This window comes from Carcharhinus amblyrhynchos, unplaced genomic scaffold (assembly GCF_965287045.1).
Source record: "Carcharhinus amblyrhynchos unplaced genomic scaffold, sCarAmb.v2.hapA scaffold_38, whole genome shotgun sequence".
Lineage (NCBI taxonomy): Eukaryota > Metazoa > Chordata > Chondrichthyes > Carcharhiniformes > Carcharhinidae > Carcharhinus > Carcharhinus amblyrhynchos.
The window spans coordinates 4251981-4271160 of NW_027649779.1; the positions used below are offsets into that span (position 1 = coordinate 4251981).

Sequence of the window (19180 nt, forward strand, 5' to 3'; positions counted from 1 at the left end):
TGTTCAAAAGAGATTGAAGATCATAATAAATATATGTCACGTTGCACTGTAAATGAACAGTAAAGGACAACTGATCATGGCCATTCCAACCACCCTGTACATCTTTGGACTGTAGAGGGAAAGCGGTAAACCTGGGGGAAACCCACTCACACACGGGGTGATTTTTCAAACACCATACAGTTACACAAGGCCGAAATGGAACCTGTGTCCGTAACAGTGTGAGGTTCCAGTGCTAACCACTGTGTAAATAATTCTTACTAACTTTAAAAACGATGTAAGTAACACATTCAGTATTTACTTGCACATTCTATGTCTCAGTCAATACCTAAATGGAATGAATTATCCAGGGCGCCCTTGAATGTGATGTACAGCTGACCATTCCGCTGCCAGTGCAATGCATCTTTCAAATGACTCACTGAACATCTCTCCTATCTTTCTCTGCCTCAGACTGCACCTAAATCAGATAAATTTCATTCTCTCCCTCAGTCTCCATTAACTCACTTACACGGGTACCCAGGAAACGGATCTGGCTACTCGCTGAAAAAAAAAGTTCATTTTTTTTGGTTACGACATCTTTTGAGTAAAAAGATGAAGCACAAAAATCTCAACAGTGGAAAATTCAGTGTCGGAAACAAACCAGTTCATTCGCTAAAACCCCTCTCCTCGATTTCTCTCACACAGCACCGAACAGAATTAAACTTTCTATTTTAAAACACCTCGGCGGGAAAGAAATGTTGCTTTAATTTTTCCTCTTTTCTCTCAGTGATAATCTTTAGTCCATTTTCCCTTCAATTAATCTATTTAAGCCCCAAATATGATCATTTTCTTGATTCATTAGAATGGGAATGGAGGTGAATGTAATGCTGAGACCGGCAGCAATCTGTGTGACTGTTCTTGATGCTTTCAGAGTGAGTTCACCCTCACAGGCAGGAAGGCTGTTCACGGTGATAACATCAAACTGGCCCCGGTTGTTTCATTCTCAGGTAACACAACTTCCTGTTTCTCTGCTGCCGGTTCCAAACCGCACATCTCACTTCCGAGCAGAAAATAAATCCAGAGACCACAATCTGATGAGAACATCTGTCAGTGCGGCCTATATCTGTCCACAGAGTCAGGGCAGAGTCACACAGATCACATTGTGGTGACATTTACAAATGAGCCTGATGTGATCTGTTCAGAGTTTCCATTCCCGGGCATTATCGGAATGGTCAGTGGATCAGTCACTGAGCTCCCCTGGATTCCGTGAAGGAAGGGAATGAAAGCTGTCATCTTTCCTTGTTTGATCATTTTCTGTCCATCTGTTATTTATTTTCGTTCCTCAGCTTTTATCTGTCAGCACTCTTCTTCTTTCTCCCAAATCTCCCGTTGTCTCTCTCCATTTCCTTGTCAATCATTTGAACACTTTAATTCGAGTTCAAAATCGTGAAGTTGTGAGTGGGGTAATTAAAGAGAGTATATTTCTACTCGAAGGACGGTCGGTAACCAATGGGAAAAGACGTATTTTATTGAACAGGGCGACAGAATTTTAATTATTCACCTTGACACAGCAGTTGTCATGAAATGGAATAAAGAGCTTGAAAGGCTGATAGAATCAGATTTCACAGTAACTTTGGAAAATTAATGAGATATATCCTTCATAGAGTTAAAATTTGAAGGATTTTCGAGAACAGGTCCATTTTAATGGTCTTTAAGTATCATTGTCCAAGCATCGATTCTGTACCCCTCCCCCCCCCCACAGCACCCCCGGCCTTCATTGAGCCTGAATAAAATGCAACATTCATCCAGCTTTCATCTTGTGCTACTCTTATCTTGTGATAGCACTTGTGTTTGTGTGTGTGCGTGGGGGAGGAGTGCTGGGGGGTGGGGAGGGTGGGGGCGGGGAGGTGGACTGTTCCGAAATTCAATTATTCAATTCTACATACAAGCCGTCACTTTGAACAAATTAGCAATGGATCGAACTTGTTTAGGAAAAGCACAACAATCCTTAACATTTATTGCACTGTTCTTTATGCCTCCGATGATGTTTTTATATTTAGTTTTTTCAGTCTTCACGTGTCCTAATGTTGTCTGTAACTGCAGGACTATTTGTAAGAGTGAGAGGGACGAGATTATTCACAATTATTCACCATTATTGCCTCAGATAACAGGGAAATATGGAGTCTCCCACGACTGACTGCCCCCCTCCCCACCTTGGGAATAACAGCTCTTAGTCAGGTGGAGCCAGTCACTCCTGCGGTTGCCATAGGGTTTCCAATCCGTGTTTGCCACACAAATCCCTGCGTCACTCGTCATGACAACGACACCCGCGCTAAGGCCCAAGAAATAAATGTTTTTTTTATATCAGGTCCCAGTCTGGCTCCGGGCCCAGCTGTCTCTGTTAGTGCTACACTGAAGCTCGTCATTCAAATTATAATGTTCTAATTCCCTCTGATTTTTTTTGGAAAGCGTTAACCAATCAGTTGTGAATTAGAACCTGTACCTGATTTCCTTCATTGGACACCTGTCGATTATTATTGAACAAATTACTTTTTCCAGAATTATCAAACGCACAAGAAATGTTTATTTAAATATGATATCATGCTCTGTCTCTTTAACTCTAGAGATCCCATACATTGCTTTACATGACTCTCTTGGTCAGTTTATGTCATAATTGTGCAAGAATATCTGTCTATATTAGATTCGATTCTGTCTCTGTTGTTACTGCAGAATTTTTAATCATTTATAGGATGTGGGGAGCACTGATACCTGTTGTCCTTCTCTAATTGCCCCTGAGAAAGTTGTGATGAGCTGCTATCTTGAATCGCTGCAGTCCATGTTCACCAGGCAACATCACTGTTTATATCACATAAGGTCTGGCCACCCTATGATACACCTGATCCTGATTCATCGTATTACCGAGATTGTACAACCTATACACAGTAGAAAATATTTGGGATAGTTACCATGGAATTGATGAAGATAACGGTTAAATAAAAATATTGAACCTTCTCAGGAGAGCAGCAGATGTTTCAATCCTTAGCATTAATAGGAATAAGAAGTCTGAGAATTAGAGGTATAATTATGTCCTGTCGGCTATATATCCAGGGTCATTTTCACCATCATTTTCACAAATCAGCACGCAATTGAGTCCTATATCAGGAACTTCAGTGAGACATTGAGAAGATCAATTTTCATAATCTCCTCGTCAGTCAAGATGCGATTTATTCATTTTCCAACAGATCCCTAAAGACATATAAGTCAACGCCGGGAACAAAATAGTGAGGCTGAAATCATTTTGTATGCAAGAGCACACAACCGAATGGTTGTCAATAAATACTTACAACTTAAATGACCTTCAGTTGAAGCACATGAACTGTTTGGTGTTTTCATGCATTCATGGAAGGCAGAGACGGGCTGAAGGTTATCACTGGGAAAACTGAAGGGGAATTGCTAAAAGAGATCATTTCTCCAAAGGGGGTTATTAGAAAATACAATATATAAAATAAACAAGCACACAAATGTCTATGATATTCCTTGGACATAGAACCGTAGAATTCCTACAGTTCAGAAGAAAGGCCATCTGGCCCACCGAGTCTGCGTCCTACCCCAGGTCCTCCCCTCTGCCCTATCCCCGTTCGCCCCACACATTTACCACGGCTAATCCACATACTCTTCAGGGAAAATAACGGGCAATTTTGCGTGGCCAATCCAACTAATGCTATCTGTTGTAATATAAACGAGGTATGGGTTTTGTGCAGTAATACAGAGATAGAGCCGAATGCACCAGGTATCGATACAGCAACTGTACTAATAAGAATACAGACTGGGCCCAGTTCAGTCATTACTGAGAGAGTGTATACAGTATATTACTAACCAGCGTGGTGTTTTCTCATCTAAATAGAGACATGACATATTTAGTTTTGACAAAGACAAGGTCTATTCTAATATAAGCAGGGTCAATGTGCGCTGTAATTTAAACTGAGACTGGTTCCAGCGTATCAGTGCTAACAGAAAGTAGAGACATGATCTAGTGTGATATAAACAGAGATGTGACCCAGTGGAATAAAAAGTGAGGCAATGCAGAATAAAGCAATAATTGAGAAAGGATAATGTATAAAATGAGCAGAGGTATGGTTTGGCACACTGATAAAGGAGCGAGCAGCTGGCGCAATAGAACTGTCTCCCAGTGTAATTTTGTCTGATTCTGGTCATTGAATAATATAAACTGAGGCAAAGCCGATGCAGTAATTTCAAACCAAACCTTTAGATTGATATAAACTTTGACGGGGCAATTGCAGAAATAAATAAATCATGAAACAGAATAATAATTAGAGACAGAATATTATTCGGTATAAACAGGGAGGTGGACTAGTGCAGCAGTGATTGAGATATTGTCAATGTTTCTTTATATGTGGCAGGTTTCAGCAATGTAATAACTGAGACGGAGCCTCGTGGAATGCAAACAGTAACATATCCTGGTACATTATCAGGAGAGAGATGGTCCAGTGAAGTAACAACGGAGATATAGAGTTTCATGCCATTAGACGAGGATTAATTCCGTGCTGTCATAACTGCCAGAGTGAACGGTGTAATGTCAAATGAGGCTTGGTGCAGTATAGCAACAACTGGGATTTTGTTGAGTACAAAATCAGCTCAGAATTATTATCATATAATCAGAAAAATGATTTCGTGTCAGAGAAACTGGGTCACGTTTAGGATGGACAAAGACTGAGTCTATTACAGAAATAACTCAGATGATCATCTGTATCGTGTCGTGCCAAAAAGCACAGTTTCACTGCCATCTCCTGGACTATCTTTGCTATTGCAGGTGTTGTGAAATGCTGATTTCAGTTGCTGTTTCTTATTCTTTGATGGGCTGTATACCCAGCTGGTAAGGCCAGCATATAATGGCAATCACTAATACACTGAATTTACTGGTTTTCTAGACCCTCATAGAAGGTACATAATCGCCAAACACGTGTGCGCCTGGAGTCAATTCTGGGCCAAACTGGTGAATGATGGAAGGTTTCCTTTTCTGCAGGGCATTAGATAATCCGATATATTTCTTGTCATGGCCGCAATTACAGAAACGAACTTTAAATTCAAAATTGTAATTGCATTTTAAAGCCTTTTGTAAGTGGATTTGAATATATATATAGAGAGAAATTTGCCTAGCCTCGGAATTACTCTCTCAGAAATATTACCACTATGACACTGTCTCCCTTTCAACATTGACAAAGTACTTACAGCAGAGAAGAAGGCATTTTGAAGCTTCATGTATGTGTTGGCCCTTTAAAGAGGCAATTCATCCAATAACACTCTGTACCCCACAGTCTAGCATTTTGTTCATTTTCAGACCATATGCAATTCCATTTTGAAACCATTAATTGGCGCTGCCTGCACCACACTCTCAAACAGCACATTCCAGATCTGGATCACTCACTGTCTGACAATGTTTTTCGTGATGTCTCCATGTTTCTTCCACCAATTTACTTCAACCCGCGCCCTCATTGTCAAGATCCTTCTGCCATTGAACAAGACTGTGGGGCAGCACCGTATCACATGACTTTTGAACGCCCATTTAGAGAAATATCCTCACAAACAATCTCTGTTACACAGCATAAAATTCAAACAAGTTAATTGATCTGGATTTGACCTGAACAAATACACTCGGGCTGAATGGGTCAAGAAACATATAAGTGGGATGATTCCTGCAGTGATGAAGAGAGTGAAGATATGAATGTTAAATGTGCTGACACACAAAGATAGATCGGAAATTTTGGCATTAGCGAGGGCATTGGACATATCTCGAATATTGTGCACACTACTTGTCTCCTTTTCTTCAGAAAGATGTTAATGCGTTAGAAAAAGTTCAGAGGAGTTTCATTGAACTATTGCCAGATATGAGCGGGTTATCCTATGAGGAAAGGATGGTGATGTCAGGTTTGTGCCCACAAGAATTCAGAAGAGTAAGAGGCAAATTGACTGAAACCTTCAAAACTCTAAGAGGTGCTAACAGTGTGGATGTTGAGAGGAAGTTTCCTCTTGTCCAGTGTTGTGCCTGTATTGGATGTGTCTCTGAGTGCAGATATCTCGGGTCTTGGTTCTGCGTCTGTTTCCAATGCTGTACTGTCCACGTGAGGGCGCTCTCTGATCACTAACCGAACATCATAGCCTCCTTTTGCATAAAGTGACAATTTGCCGATATGAAAATGGGCGGAGAATAAAAATCCCACCGAATCACATTGCACCTTCCCGGTTCTTTGATTCAACCTTTAACTTCAATACATTTATTTGACACGAAATGCCCTCATTCTGGACTGAATAACTTTGAAATAGACAGCATTGAATTGCAAGCATGACTAACCGACAAAAGAAAGCGAATCACTGGGAAATACACATCCCATGGTACTTATTTTGAAATTGACCACAGTCAGCTTTCAAACAAAAGCAAATAACTTTCAAGGGATATTGATCATCACTGAATTGAAAACACAACTGACCAACAGAACGAATAACATCTCCGGGTAATACAGATCACAATTTTCAGATTGGCTGTCGTCAGCTTTTACACAAAGTCAACTACATTTCACTGGAGGGGAATCAAGAACTGTCTGTTGTTCACACTTGAGCTTTTTTCACTATGGGTGTGAAACATTCAGGCGCATAAAATCCGGCCCTTCACAAGAAAGTCCAGTAGATCCGAACTGAGCATCGATTCCCTCATCTGTCTGAGTGGCTTTTCCTGTTTCTTAATGATGAAAAGCCATTAAAAAGATTCTTCTGTGAAATGTCCGCCATTTCCACTAGTTCACTTACAGTATCACTTGTATCTGTCTTTTTGAGCACACAGTACTATCAGATATTTCAGATGGTGATTAACCATATGAGTCTGCACCTAGAAACCCATTAAATTCTGTTGGAGACTGAACAGGATGGGAATAAGTGCTCGGTGTCAAAATCGAACTTTCTTGTTAGTGCGTCAAAAAGGAGTTTATTATTTTCCAGCAGACATTTGAGAGTGATATCAGAGCAATGAAAACATGCCTTTAACATCGAGGTTCGGATAATGTTGAACAACAAACTGAAATCAAGGAATGCTCCAAAGCAGACATCAGAAAGCTAAAATTTGACTAAATGTTTCTGCCCGGTTTCGAACCGGGGACTCTTTCGCCTATTAGGCGAACGTGATAACCACTACACTACAGAAACAGCTTGAAATACACAACCGCAAATCTGTCTGTCTGCAATGTTCAACTGCGCTGTGTTGCTGCAGGTTCCGATGATTAGACTGAGAGCCCATGTCACTGAATTCAGGAAGATAACTGTTACTTTCAATCTGATTGTACAACTTATCCCCAACATCAAAACTTAAAAGTGTCAGTGTCGAAAATATCGAAAGGAGCAATGATTTCTGCTAATTCATTAATGCGTCATTTCCATCTTCCTTCGAATAATCTCAATCCATTATACTCAGTAAAAAAAGCAAATTACTGCGGATGCTGGAATCGGAAACGAAAAGGGAAAATTCTGGCAAGTCTCACAAAGACTGGCAGCAACTATAAGGAGTGAAAGGGGCTGACATTTCGAGTCCAGATGACATCTTGTCAACGCTGATTGTACAATTATACTCTGTACATGTTTCAATATTTAGTTTCAGGGCACTCTGGGGGAATTCCCCTCCTGCACATGCGCCCAGGCAGTTACCTTTTAATCTTTTAATATGTTGAATCTTGATGACTATTATTCACATCCTCACCCGTCAGACTTTCGGTTCCTTCTCCATTCGGGAACATTTTTTTTATTGCGTCTGTTTTTCAATCACACCCGCGCGGTGCGCTCTGGGAAAATACTACAGCACATGCGCAGTTCCGCCACATGCCTCTTTATAAAAATATGAATATTATTTAATTTTAATTCCGCTCCGGGCGGGATTTCCGGGTGGGAATTTCTCTCACTTTCTACATTTCTGAACCGTCGCTTTTACCTCGACGGGGGGAGGGGCTGATGGTGACGTCACGGCAATATGGCGGCTGGCCCCGCCTCTCTACATGACCCGGATGTTCCGCCAACGAGCAGCGGCCGGGCAGGAGTGGGCAAGAAGTGATACTGGGAGGAGCAGCGTCCGGTCGAGTTACTGCGACCACTGGTGGTCAGGAAGGGAAATAGCAGCAGCTCAGTCTCTGCCCAAAGGCTTCCCCAGTTCAGCTGCTCAGAGACACCGGGAACCTCTTCAACTGGAAAGTTCAGCTTCTCACATTCACCCCCTGTGTTCAGTCATTGTTTAATAGGCAGCCTCTGTAGTGAAATCAGAAACAACTTGTTCACATTAAAGGGGATGGGAATCTGGACCATTCTGCTTAAAAGGCTCTGCTTGCCTTGAAATTTCAATTGAAATGTTCAATATGAGAATTTATAGATACAAGTCATATTGTATGTGGAACGCTCATGATGCCACAATAAGATCAGTACAGACATCTCATAGGGTTGTGTGAGTGGAGAAGATATCAGAGATGGAGTGGTTAAATATAGAGCTACAGAGTTTGAAACTCAGTTTTGGGAAAAGAAAAATGACAGTACAAAGAGCAAAGAACATTACAGCCCAGGAACATGCCCTTCGGCCCTTCAAACATTCCATGAACATCTCCTTTAAACCTTGCCCCTCACACCCTAAAGCATGCCTCCATCGGCCGGGGCATTTTGTTGCTGAACATTATCTGAATCTTGATGTTACACCCATAGTACCTTCGCTCTGGCCTCGGCCTCAAATGCTTTGTGTCAAATAAGAAATGATAAATTGTTTGATGCATTGCCAGGAAAGAAACTTCCTATTTTGACACCTGCACATATCAGCAAGCCATCCAGTCTACAAGACAATTTAATAGGTTTAGGTACAGACTAACATAGTTCATCAACATCTGAAACCTGCTAGGGTGAGGGAAGTCTGTATGATTTCAGTTTGGTGCTGAATATTATCAGAAGCTCGCTGTTACACTCATATTATCTTTGCACTGACCTCAGCTTCAAAAGCTTTCACCAAAATCATACATGCTGAATTTTTTGAAAAAATTGAAAAAAAGTGTAAATTCTCGAAGACATGTTGAATTTTGTCCAAAATGTATTTGAGGTTAGCATTTATTTAATATCCTAATCTTATTAAATGATTTTTCAACCGAAAAAAAACCTTAAAATAGTCGGTTGCTGTTCATTAGCAATTTCTTAACATTACTTTCCCCAGAGAAGATGAAAATATGCTTGCCAGCATTTGTCTGAATAAGTACGAAGCTATTACATACTTTTTTCATCGAAAGTAACAAGGAATTTGTGAACACCTTTTAAAACTTTGCACTGAGTCAACCATGAATCTTTTGATCCGTAGTCAGACGCGTTATCCATTGCGCCACTGGCCCACATGTGACTGTGGGATAGTTGTTACATATTAGCTCGACGTATCGAAAGTTTCAGGCAGAAACTGTCAAAATGTTTGCGATTACTTGTGAGGAAAAGGTCCATTATTGAGATTGTCTTTATTCATTTCCTATCATCCCGAATTGCCCTTGAATTGAGTAACAGCAGTTGAACGGGCTGGCAAATTCTCCTCTCGATGAGGACTTGGTGATAAATTTAAATGAAAAGCCCTTCAGCCAATCGGTGATCTGTATTTGCAAATTAAAACAAGGTTTCACCGAGATTTGAACTCGGATCGCTAGATGCAGAGCCCAGAGTGCTCACCATTACACCACGGATCCCAACACAAGGGACCAACCTGAAAATCGTGGATCAATACTTATGCCAATTTGAACAGCAGGGAGAAATATCAGTCCCGTTGTACAATTATTCATATTTATATTTCCCTTGCTGGTTCCTCCTGTAAAAGCGAGTAGGCTCCCTTCCACTGCATTAAATTTCACTGTAACTGACCACATTCAAACACCAATGTTTGCATCGAACTCACATAAACCTTACTGCAGTAAATCCACTGAACAACATCAGCTTATCACAGCTCTGCTTTCATCACACTGGAAGCCAATGTGAAAAATATAAACAATTTCAAATCTTAACAGACAGGAAGGAGTGTGTGAGTGCGGACAATCGGCGCTGTGCACATTCCTGTAACCAGTATCTGGGAGAATCAGGCAGATGGGATCCTGGTGGTCTCGTGGTTAGGATTCATTGCTTTCAGATGTCGCAGACTGGCCTCGATATAGGAAGATTTAATGCATTTTTAACGTAAGAGTAAAAAGCTTTGGGGTTTTCCTTTATCCGACTTGCCAAGGACTTCTCGTGCCCCCTACTAGCTCTCCTAAGCCCTATTTTTTAACTCATTCCGAGTTAACTTGTAACCCTATATAGGTGCCATCAAGTGTTGAAAGTGGAAGTTTGCCCTGGTGTCGCACTGGGTACCAGCTTTGAAGAAATGTAGCAACTTAAAGCTTTTGCAGAATGGCATGATGCGTATTGTAGTGATATGAGTTGAGTGGAAGAGACAGTGTGCAAATGATTTGAACAAGTTTTAAGCGTGTTTAGACTGATGTGGTGAAAGCAGAGGCGTATTTAGGAGAATGAGGCGGTGTGAGAGGGGGACTGTTGCAGAGTGTTTGTGTTTTGGAGGAAGGTTGAAAGTTTGAGATGCGGCTGTGAATGAAAGGAAGGTGTTGAACAGCATGAGAGGCTTGTGCGATGTTGCGTGTGAGATTTGAGTGAGAGCATTTGTGTGCATTTGGGGAATGAAAGGACAAAGTAAGAAAACTGTAACTGCTGCTTAGTATGAAGGAAGAGAGAGCATGCGGGGATATAGTGCCAAAAGCAGCATTGGTGGTTCAGTGGTAGAATTCTCGCTTCCCACGCGGGAGACCCGGGTTCGATTCCCGGCCAATGCAAAGCTTCTTGTTTCTCCGTTCACTCTGCACATTGAAGCGAATCTCCTGCCAAAATTTGGGGGAAAACAAGGGAAATATTAAGTCTTGGAATTAAATCCTGAGGGAAATGGATCACAATATTCGGAAGGAGGTGCAGTTGTGAATGGTGTTATTGATGATTGAGTGGAAAGTATTGGATCTTTGGGCTACTGGTGGTCAGTTCCCTTCCCTTCCCTCCGGTTGAATTCCTGCCTGTGATAAGAGACATGGATTCATTTTACCTGCCCGTTCATAGGAGAAACACACTACAGCAGTGCTGCTGGATCAACGGGACTAAAGAGACTTGTATAGAATTGTAAACAGTGCGGTCATGCTGCAGTTCTGGAACAGGTTTTCAGAAATAGAATTGTGGTCATTCACACACTAGTTTAAAATATATTTAACTGCTGTTGCTTCAGTATCTGTGGCGCAATTGGTCAGCGCGTTCGGCTGTTAACCGAAAGGTTGGTGGTTCGAGACCACCCAGGGACGGTTTTTTGCTATTTTTCTCACTATCAGCATTCACGGGTAAACAATTGCCTGCTTCAACTCATTGAAAAGTTTGGAACTACGAGAGAAAATTTGGTAGTGTACAAGCTGAGACATTGTATATACCTCTGATTCTGTGTGTGCCCTTGCATCTTTCGAGTTACGAGGATCTCTATATATCTGCGCCTGAATCTTGGTGTATCTGAATCTAGTGTGCCCCTACATCTAGATGTGTCCCTGAATCTGTGTATGCCCCCCTGTTTCTCTGTAGGCTCCAATACCTGTGTGTGTGTGTGTGTGTGTGTGTGTGTGTGTGTGTGTGTGTGTGTGTGTGTGTGTGTGTGTGTGTGTGTGTGCCTGTAAATGTCTGATTCGTTGTGCCTTTTTAAAGACTAAACCGTGAAAATGTCTGACAAACGAATTGCAGAGGGCAGCAATGTTTACCCACTAAGATTCTGAATTTGATTACCGTCTGAAAACTGCTTCGAATGTACAATTTGAAGTTTCAAATAATCCCAACTTCAATCTCCAGACATTATCTCCCAATGGGAAATGAAGAACACGATTTATCTGCGGTGTCTGGTTATAAAAAGGGCGAACACGCCAGCCGAAAGCCTTCTATAAACTCCAATCTCGGACAATATCGTTCAATATTCATATTTCAGTAACCGGTTCGCAGGCTCACAAGCACCAGCGCCTGCAGTTACAGTGGTCCGCCAGCAGATGGTGGTGTTGTATCACTTTAATCACGAGGTTAGTGCAGCAGGTTTGAGGAATAATTATTTCCCTGTTTCCATGGAAAGGGAACAATTAGTTATGCAACGGCGTTAATATCTCTGTGAGTAACATTCACAGGGAAATCTGGCCAAGGATAGCGAACTTAATACTTGCCTTCCGGCTAGTGAACATGTCGATTACAAGCTAATTATCGTGTAACCTTGCATTTTAGTGATTTAAAGATTTGTCTATTCTCTCATCCAGACATTATCAAATAATATTTCATTATAATTGGACACATATCTACTTTTCGCTGGATTTTCTTTTCCTTGGCGCTCATTTTTTTTTCCTTCGTCCGTTTAGAAATCCAGCCGAACCTTGCCTCTATATTGCGTTCTGTGTATATTTAAAGTGTAGTTGCTTGTTATAATGTTTAATTCAGCACAATTCGAGCTCTAACTCACTCTGATCTATAACACACACTGTAAATTGCATGAGAGTCTCAAAATGACTAACTGTGCACTGATTTGCGTTATTAGCTCATTATACCAATCTCACTGTCGAATGCTGACACGGGATTTTATTAAGTGTAATCGCAGACAATCCAATTTTCTGTTCCGAGCTGCAATCTGAATCTGAAAGTAATTCAATGGGAGTTTGGGGCTAGTATTTCTTGGACATTATCATCTCAGTATCCATCATAATTTCCCATGCCCTCCGCACCGCTCCACCCCCTCACTCCACGCCCCCAACGCCTCCCTCCCCCCCTCCACCTCCACCCTCCACAAACTCCACACCCCCACCCCCGGCCGCAGACCAACACCATTTATTAATCTCGATTCCACGTCTTCAGTTCACCATTATTAGTTTTAATAGTGACATTTATCAATGAGTTGGAGCGATGGAGGGGGAGAGGGCGGGGCTAAATACGCGGGGGTTCAGTGAGGTTTCAGAACTGGTGGAGTCACCAACTCCCACCCACTTTGACACGGTGCTACTCCATTCTGGAAACGGGATTGATGATAAACTGTCAGCTAAACAGAACATTATACTCAGCATGTAATCAGTTTCTGGAGGTGAATGTACCTGAAAGCAAAGGAAGGGAATATCATTTGCTGCAGATGATAGACTGACTGTATGACTATATCTGCAGTGACAGTGACCTGGGATGAAGCAATGGAGACAGTAATGATGATCAATGAGATACAAATCTCAGGTATCACAGCAGAACTGTGAAAAGCTCATGTTGTTCGGCAGCTTCCCCACAAGAAGCTATAGAAGAGGCGGAGGCTGCGAATGATCTTTGAATGTGGTGAGCTACAGTGAAATGTAGTGGAGTAGAATGTATTATTATTCATTTTGACAGGAGGAAGCAGCAAGGGGAATGTAAATATAAATTGCCGGGATTGGGCCAATGGGATCATTTTGTTTCTCCAGGTAGTTCAAACTGACACAATGATCGCTCCTGTTTTCCATCAGGAAGGAATTTCAGCCCCTCCTCAATCTTGTGCTGGTCGGCAGCAACAAAATCTACATTCCCTGACCGGGAATCGAACCCGGGCCGCGGTGGTGAGAGCACCGAATCCTAACCACTAGACCACCAGGGAAGGTACGACCTGCAGCCTTAATCTGACCGTTACATTGCAGCGTTTTTCAAATTCTCCAGAACGGCTTGTCGAGGGAAAAAAAAATTGTTTTGATAGAACAGGAATGACTCCTTCAGCCAACAGCAAATTACTGCAGATGCTGGAACTTAAAAAAAAACTTAAAATGCTGGAAAATCTCACCAGGCATGACGGCATCTCTGGAGAGAGAATGTAAGGCAATGTAATTGAGTCTAAACTGCCCTCTGAAATGGCCCAACAACACAGTTAGTTCAGTGGGAAATAGGGATGGACAACAAATACTGACAATGAAATCTATATTGTGTTAGCAGCATTTTATGAAATAATTAATAATTTTCATTTTGTTTCATTTCATGTCAGACAGGGTGACATATTCGGGGCACTTATTATTTAAAACCTGAGCCCTTTAACTATTGAGACAGTTATGGTTCAGTCAGAGAAAAGTGATCCACTGTGATCCAAAGGAAGGAATTGTAGTTGCTGGAAATCCCACCTCAAAACGGAAAATGTTGGAAGATTCATCAGTTTCAACAGCTTCTGTGGAGGGAAAGAGAGGGAATGATACAGGTTGCTGATCTTTGACCCTAACTGGAAGAAATTGATGCTTTAATGGTTTACAAACAAGTACAGCGTCAAGGAAAATAGAGAGAGAGAGGAGGAAAGAACAAATAGTCTTTAGATAGGATGGAAGGCTGGAGTGATTGAATTACAATGGAGATGATTGTTGTTTCCACTGACACAATCTCGCAGATCTGGGTTTAAAACTCATAATAAATGAGAACAAAATCTCTCGCTGAGTTCAGCGCTAAACTCACCGCCTTCCAGTGATCTGGAGGCAGTTTTCATTCACAGCTGTGAGATGAACAAGGTAGAAAGGAGAGAAGGACTCAGTTTGAGCCGTGACACTTCTGGGGGAACAGAGATCTGGAATTCACCCAGGAATGAGGCAAAGTCTAAAATGTGTTAACGCCCAACGTGGGGCTCGAACCCACGACCCTGAGATTAAGAGTCTCATGCTCTACCGACTGAGCTAGCCGGGCACATATCCTACAGTCCTTTCCTTAACCTGAAATGCATGGAGAAAATATGGCTTTTCCATTTGGTGTCTCAGTTTGTTCAGATTTCAGTTTACAATGAATCATAAGAACATAAGAAATAGGAGCAGGAGTAGGCCATCTAGCCCCTTGAGCCTGCCCCGCAATTCAATAAGATCATGGCTGATCTGAAGTGGATCAGTTCCACTTTCCCGCTTTCTCCCCATAACCCTTAATCCCCTTGCCTACCAAAAACCTATCTACCCGTGACTTAAATATATTTAGCGAGGTAGCCTCCACCACTTCAACGGGCAGAGAATTCCAGAGATTCACCACCCTTTGAGTGAAGAAGTTCCTCCTCAACTCCGTTCTAAACTGCACCCCCCCCCCTTATTTTGAGGCTATGCCCTCTAGTCCTGCTGTCCTTTCTGAGACAGAATCCCCAAAGTTTCTATCCATCCCTCTCAATCATCAATTACATCATTCACATCTTTCTATTCTGAGCTTCACCTTTCCCAAACATTCCAAACTCCTCTTACATCATTCACCTTCTTTTTTTCGTTCGTAATAATTTAGCCAGGGGAGGGGCCGGGGGAAAAACCTTCTCAAGATTTTCATGTCACACTGTTTCCCAGTTTCAGATGTTTCAATAAGATCATCTCTGATTATTCTAAACTCCAGAGCGAACAGACTCATCCCACTGAATCTCTCCTCTCAGGAGAAACACAGAAATCAATCGCCCCACAGCGTCTGTGAAGGGAACAACATCTAAATCTTCCGGCTGGATGAACTGGCATCGGAGCTGGAGAAGACAGAGATGTAACACTAACGATAAACTCTGAAGAACATACATGTCAGATACACAACATACATGTCAGATACACACACAGCACACATGTCAAATCATGTCACTTTCAAGTTGCGTCTTTTAATTTCCTGCTCTCCACCTCAGGCATTTCCTCTTTCATCAAAAATCCCCCACCTCAAACCCCATCCTGCTCCTCAATCCACTGATAATGTTACAAGTACCGCAATAAGATGGTATCCTTTGGCTCCGTAGCTCAGTGGTTAGAGCACTGGTCTTGTAAACCAGGAGTCGCGAGTTCAATTCTCGCTGGAGCCTCCTCACAACTTCAGCTAATATAAACTGTAGGGAAAAGCAGTGGACTTGTATCATAACTGAAATGAGGCAGTAATACTCCAGATTTTAAGAAAGTTCACCGTTCGAAAAAGTGAGAGGAGGACAAACGGGAGAGAGGGCTTGGATCTCTCTTAACGCCCCAACTGCGATGGACCTTCAGAAGGTTATAGGTTTCAGAGGAGATCACCAAGGTACGAGGGCCAGCGCATCCTTTGAAATAATTCTCATGGAAATATGAACAACGTTGAGTTAGGTCCATTATGTGAGATTAAAAGTGATAATCTGTGACAGGTGAATGACAGAGTTCAGGAAATTTCAGCCACTCCCACTCAAAATTGGATTTGCGTTTCATAACGCCACCTAATGTACAAATACACGTGTTAAATATACATCTACAATCTCAAGTCACGACCTCCCATGGGAAAGAGAAATAGAGTTCCTGCACAGTGACTGCTGATAAAGCGGCAAACTGACCAGCCGAGCTCCTGTTGGAAACTTCAATCCCAGACAATTTTGTCCAATATCCACACTTGAGCAAATGGTTCCCAAGTGCAGGCATCGAGCGACTGAATGCTGACACATGAGACCAGCGCTGTGAGTCGCCAGCAGATGGTGAAACTGTATCACTATAATCATGTTTGCAGTGAAAAAGGTTTTCAGAGTTTTTTTTTAAGGGTAGGAAAAAGTGAATAAAAAGTCGTTTACATATTTTCCAGTAACTTACGGCGTGGAATGGTTATGAATAGAATACTTACTTTGTTATTCCTGCTAATAAAGATGTCTGTTTTCGGCTAATCATTCCATTACATTCTATTTTATTATTTTAAATACTTGTTCAGAATTCATTAAAAAAAAAACATAACTGAAGATAAATCTATTTTTGTCCGAATTTTTCAACAATTATTTACTTTTCAGACCCTTCACAAACAAAGACCAACCTTGCTTATATTCTGTTCTATGGGGAAGATTTGCAACCACCTTTGCCAAATAATCCATTCATCCATGAATCTCTCCTCCAATCTGTTCAATTCACCATTGCTAAATCCGGTAATGAATACTGTGCAAAGGGCGCGGGACTGTTTGGGCTGAGGGTCGAGCTAAGCGGGAGGGTGGAGGGTGTGGTGAGGTGGGGTGGAATTGTGAAGAGAGTTCACGGGGGTTGAGTTTTGAGATTCATTTCATTGAGGGAGTTGTGTTGCAGCTGAAGTGAAATGCAAACATCCGCGCAAGCTAACAGAATGGTACAAAACTGGAGGTCAACATGATGTCCAGGCTGGTTCATTAGTATTAGCTGATTTGAATCTGGATTTTTTCTGGACTCAATTCATTTTTTTATTTGTTTTTACAATTTCAATACACGTTTTAATCAGAAATGGTGACACAAAATATGTCTACACTGTGTATGTTTCACTGAGATATTGTTTTGTGCAGAACACGAGATAATCACCCTGTTCTAACGAAAAATATGTTTATTCTGTAAGTAATTTCACAATTGCAGTAAATGGAGATCTGATCACATTCTTTAGATCCTCTCTGAATTGTGTCTGGGTCACTGCGTAAATGTATGTATTGGTGCAGCAACTCAGAAGTTGGAGCATAAATCCTAATTCCCGCACAAATGCAGGAATATAGAAATGAATTAAGTTTACATTATATAATCGTTGGCAAAAGGAGTGGATAAGTAACACTGACCATAGTAGGATAAAATTTCCTGATAGAGCAAAAAGTAAGATAATGGATTTTCTTCTCTTCACTGTCTCTGGGTCCTTTGAACTATCCATACGCTTGTGGCTCTGAAGTCTCCTGCGGAATTTGGTCGACCCTAGAATGTGTTTAATGGTGAAAACATTCAGCAACAGAATCAACAAAAAAGGAATGAATGGTGTTAAAATATAATGCAGATTTTCAACAGCTCCCCATGCTGCAGAAGAGAGGGCATCAAAGTCTACATAACAAAAATGGGGAATATTCTGAAACACATACCTATCACCATACATGAAATACCAGAAAATGTTCTTTACACTGAATAGCACACTCACAGTTCCGAGAACCACTGTTGCAGTTTTCTCAGTGCAGTATTTTATTTTCAGCTTCTGACAAGTAATAGCCACAAATCGATCAAAGGTGAAAGAGACAGTGAACCAGACAGAGCAATCAGTGACTGCATAAAGCAGCACAGCATGGATATTACATGTTTTAATGTGGTAAATGATTAAAAATTCAAACTTAATCGGAATTTGCCTCAATATGAGATCGATGATAATGACCAGTAGATCCGCTGCTGACATGGAAATGAGGTAACGTATCACACTTTTGGAAAGACCACACTTCCCTCGCGACAGGATAAGAATCGTCAATACATTCACTGTAAGGAAGAGAAACACAATTTACTCGTATTTTAGACTGAGCACAAGAGAAACAATCTCTCAGGATCCTTGGTAACAGCTGAAACATTTTTATTAAATCCTCCTCAGAATAGAATGAGTTCACCTATTCTGCTCGAGACAAAGTTCACAGCAGAAAAGCCCCACAATGATGTACCAAGAAACCACATTCATCAGTTAATAAAATCTCCAATTTGCTGCCTTCTTCAGATTTGTATGTCGGGGACACAATGGTGCCAGTAGGTTTGGAGCAAATATTTCTGGTCAGGATGACTCTGCTTTGATTGTGCTGAAGACTGTGCAGTTGAAGATGTTGAATCAGCTGATTTGGAATTGGCTATGAATCATAATACTGGAAATCATGTTTCATAACGACGACCATAAAGTGGAAAGATAGAAAGTGAATGTCAGGTAGTGTGAGGATATCTGTGTGGCAAGGAGAAATGTTTCCAGTGCATTCACAGCAACAAACCATGAAGGTTACACAGAATGATATCAATAACTGGGTAACATGGGCAAGGACAATGAACACAGAGAAATATGACTTACCAGTGACACCAACAACGGCAAGGACCGGGTAGTAAATCCTTTGGATATCGTAAAAAACCCAACGAATACGATGCTCAAGTGGTATAATCCAGAACATGGCTCTGAAATTCAATGATCGCTGACTGTACTAGAGACCACTCCCAGTTAAACAAATTATACACACAGTGAAAATTCCTATTTATAAATCTTCTAATGTCCCCATTGAAACCATTAAACCGTGTGCTGAGGGACATGAATCACAGTCTCTGAACAAACAAGATGACTTCATCTTTTCTTGCAAATTACATTGTTATTGTCCTTTTTATGCATGCTAAAAAATCCGAATGAAGGCAAACATTTTGGTTCATGCACCTTGGCAAAAAAA

General features: G+C 41.4%; 6 non-coding genes across 6 annotated transcripts; 3 read left to right on the top strand and 3 right to left on the bottom strand.

Annotated features, from left to right (window-relative positions):
* Nucleotides 1-7117: 7117 nt before the first annotated feature.
* On the bottom strand, nt 7118-7191 carry trnai-aau (transfer RNA isoleucine (anticodon AAU)). Its single transcript has one exon. It is a non-coding gene; the product is annotated as a tRNA-Ile (tRNA).
* Nucleotides 7192-10788: 3597 nt separating this feature from the next.
* trnag-ccc (transfer RNA glycine (anticodon CCC)) lies at nt 10789-10859 on the top strand. Its single transcript has one exon. It is a non-coding gene; the product is annotated as a tRNA-Gly (tRNA).
* Nucleotides 10860-11295: 436 nt separating this feature from the next.
* On the top strand, nt 11296-11369 carry trnan-guu (transfer RNA asparagine (anticodon GUU)). Its single transcript has one exon. It is a non-coding gene; the product is annotated as a tRNA-Asn (tRNA).
* A 2249-nt stretch (nt 11370-13618) lies between these two features.
* On the bottom strand, nt 13619-13690 carry trnae-cuc (transfer RNA glutamic acid (anticodon CUC)). The gene has a single exon. It is a non-coding gene; the product is annotated as a tRNA-Glu (tRNA).
* A 985-nt stretch (nt 13691-14675) lies between these two features.
* Nucleotides 14676-14748, bottom strand: trnak-cuu (transfer RNA lysine (anticodon CUU)). Its single transcript has one exon. It is a non-coding gene; the product is annotated as a tRNA-Lys (tRNA).
* A 1044-nt stretch (nt 14749-15792) lies between these two features.
* Nucleotides 15793-15865, top strand: trnat-ugu (transfer RNA threonine (anticodon UGU)). Its single transcript has one exon. It is a non-coding gene; the product is annotated as a tRNA-Thr (tRNA).
* The last annotated feature ends 3315 nt before the right edge of the window (nt 15866-19180 follow it).